The sequence below is a fragment of the Oncorhynchus tshawytscha genome, linkage group LG31 (assembly GCF_018296145.1).
Source record: "Oncorhynchus tshawytscha isolate Ot180627B linkage group LG31, Otsh_v2.0, whole genome shotgun sequence".
Taxonomy (NCBI): Eukaryota; Metazoa; Chordata; class Actinopteri; order Salmoniformes; family Salmonidae; genus Oncorhynchus; species Oncorhynchus tshawytscha.
Window position 1 is genome coordinate 17,379,044 of NC_056459.1, and position 4,107 is coordinate 17,383,150.

Genomic DNA, 4,107 nt, shown 5'->3' on the forward strand with positions numbered 1-4,107 from the left:
GGCAACACTTTCTGTCCAGGACTGACCATCCTACTCTCATCCACCTTATATGGGCAAAAACGTCAGTCCAGGACTGACCATCCACTGTCATCCACCTTATATGGGCAACACCTTCAGTCCAGGACTGACCATCCTACTGTCATCCTCCTTATATGGGCAACACCTTCAGTCCAGGACTGACCATCCTACTGTCATCCATCCACCTTATATGGGCAACACCTTCATTCCAGGACTGACCATCCTACTGTCATCCGTCCACCTTATATGGGCAACACCTTCAGTCCAGGACTGACCATCCTACTGCCATCCATCCACTTTATATGGGCAACACCTTTAGTCCAGGACTGACCATCAAACTGTCATCCACCTTATATGGGCAATACTTTCTGTCCTGGACTGACCATCTTACTGTCATCCACCTTATATGGGCAACACCTTATATGGGCAACACTTTCAGTCCAGGACTGACCATCCTACTGTCATCCACCTTATCTGGGCAACACCTTCAGTCCAGGATTGACCATCCTACCGTCATCCACCTTATATGGGCAAAAACGTCAGTCCAGGACTGACCATCCAACTGTCATCCACCTTATATGGGCAACACCTTATACGGGCAACACTTTCAGTCCAGGACTGACCATCCTACTGTCATCCACCTTATATGGGCAACACCTTTAGTCCAGGACTGACCATCCTACTGTCATCCACCTTATCTGGGCAACACTTTCTGTCCAGGACTGACCATCCTACTGTCATCCACCTTATATGGGCAAAACGTCAGTCCAGGACTGACCATCCTACTGTCATCCACCTTATCTGGGCAACACTTTCTGTCCAGGACTGACCAGCCTACTGTCATCCACCTTATCTGGGCAACACTTTCAGTCCAGGACTGACCATCCTACTGCCATCCATCCACCTTATATGGGCAACACCTTCAGTCCAGGACTGACCATCAAACTGTCATCCACCTTATATCACTTTCTGTCCAGGATGACCATCCTACTGTCATCCACTTATATGGGCAACACCTTCAGTCCAGGACTGACCATCCTACTGTCATCCACCTTATCTGGGCAACACTTTCTGTCCAGGACTGACCATCCTACTGTCATCCACCTTATATGGGCAACACTTTCAGTCCAGGACTGACCATCCTACTGTCATCCACCTTATATGGGCAACACTTTCAGTCCAGGACTGACCATCCTACTGCCATCCATCCACCTTATATGGGCAACACCTTCAGTCCAGGACTGACCATCCTACCGTCATCCACCTTATATGGGCAAAAACGTCAGTCCAGGACGGACCATCCAACTGTCATCCACCTTATATGGGCAATACTTTCTGTCCTGGACTGACCATCCAACTGTCATCCACCTTATATGGGCAATACTTTCTGTCCTGGACTGACCATCCTACTGTCATCCACCTTATTTGGGCAACACCTTCAGTCCAGGACTGACCATCCCACTGTCATCCATCCACCTTATATGGGCAACACCTTCAGCCCAGGACTTACCATCCTACTGTCATCCACCTTATATGGGCAACACCTTCAGTCCAGGACTTACCATCCTACTGTCATCCACCTTATCTGGGCAACACTTTCTGTCCAGGACTGACCATCCTACTGTCATCCACCTTATCTGGGCAACACTTTCTGTCCAGGACTGACCATCTTACTGTCATCCACATTATATGGGCAACACTTTCATTCCAGGACTGACCATCCTACTGTCATCCACATTATATGGGCAACACCTTCATTCCAGGACTGACCATCCTACTGTCATCCATCCACCTTATATGGGCAACACCTTTAGTCCAGGACTGACCATCAAACTGTCATCCACCTTATATGGGCAACACTTTCTGTCCAGGACTGACCATCCTACTGTCATCCACTTTATATGGGCAACACCTTCAGTCCAGGACTGACCATCCTACTGTCATCCACCTTATCTGGGCAACACTTTCTGTCCAGGACTGACCATCCTACTGTCATCCACCTTATATGGGCAAAACCTTCAGTCCAGGACTGACCATCCAGTCATCCACCTTATCTGGGCAACACTTTCTGTCCAGGACTGACCATCCTACTGTCATCCACCTTATCTGGGCAACACTTTCAGTCCAGGACTGACCATCCTACTGCCATCCATCCACCTTATATGGGCAACACCTTCAGTCCAGGACTGACCATCAAACTGTCATCCACCTTATATGGGTCACTTTCTGTCCAGGACTGACCATCCTACTGTCATCCACTTTATATGGGCAACACCTTCAGTCCAGGACTGACCATCCTACTGTCATCCACCTTATCTGGGCAACACTTTCTGTCCAGGACTGACCATCCTACTCTCATCCACCTTATATGGGCAACACTTTCAGTCCAGGACTGACCATCCTACTGTCATCCACCTTATATGGGCAACACTTTCAGTCCAGGACTGACCATCCTACTGCCATCCATCCACCTTATATGGGCAACACCTTCAGTCCAGGACTGACCATCCTACCGTCATCCACCTTATATGGGCAAAAACTTCAGTCCAGGACGGACCATCCAACTGTCATCCACCTTATATGGGCAATACTTTCTGTCCTGGACTGACCATCCAACTGTCATCCACCTTATATGGGCAATACTTTCTGTCCTGGACTGACCATCCTACTGTCATCCACCTTATTTGGGCAACACCTTCAGTCCAGGACTGACCATCCCACTGTCATCCATCCACCTTATATGGGCAACACCTTCAGTCCAGGACTGACCATCCTACTGTCATCCACCTTATATGGGCAACACCTTCAGTCCAGGACTTGACCATCCTACTGTCATCCACCTTATCTGGGCAACACTTTCTGTCCAGGACTGACCATCCTACTGTCATCCACCTTATCTGGGCAACACTTTCTGTCCAGGACTGACCATCTTACTGTCATCCACTTATATGGGCAACACTTTCATTCCAGGACTGACCATCCTACTGTCATCCACATTATATGGGCAACACCTTCATCAGGACTGACCATCCTACTGTCATCCATCCACCTTATATGGGCAACACTTCAGTCCAGGACTGACCATCAAACTGTCATCCACCTTATATGGGCAACACTTTCAGTCCAGGACTGACCATCCTACTGTCATCCACCTTATATGGGCAACACTTCAGTCCAGGACTGACCATCCTACTGTCATCCACCTTATATGGGCAATACTTTCAGTCCAGGACTGACCATCCTACTGTCATCCACCTTATATGGGCAACACTTTCAGTCCAGGACTGACCATCCTACTGTCATCCACCTTATCTGGGCAACACTTTCTGTCCAGGACTGACCATCCTACTCTCATACCTTATATGGGCAAAAACGTCAGTCCAGGACTGACCATCCACTGTCATCCACCTTATATGGGCAACACCTTCAGTCCAGGACTGACCATCCTACTGTCATCCACCTTATATGGGCAAAAACTTCAGTCCAGGACTGACCATCCTACTGTCATCCACCTTATATGGGCAACACCTTCAGTCCAGGACTGACCATCCTACTGTCATCCACCTTATATGGGCAACACCTTCATTCCAGGACTGACCATCTTACTGTCATCCGTCCACCTTATATGGGCAACACCTTCAGGACTGACCATCCTACTGTCATCCACCTTATATGGGCAACACTTTCTGTCCAGGACTGACCATCCTACTGTCATCCACCTTATATGGGCAACACCTTCAGTCCAGGACTGACCATCCAACTGTCATCCACCTTATCTGGGCAACACTTTCAGTCCAGGACTGACCATCCTACTGCCATCCATCCACCTTATATGGGCAACACCTTCAGTCCAGGACTGACCATCCTACTGTCATCCACCTTATATGGGCAAAAACGTCAGTCCAGGACGGACCATCCAACTGTCATCCACCTTATATGGGCAATACTTTCTGTCCTGGACTGACCATTCAACTGTCATCCACCTTATTTGGGCAACACCTTCAGTCCAGGACTGACCATCCCACTGTCATCCATCCACCTTATATGGGCAACACCTTCAGTCCAGGACTTACCATCCTACTGTCATCC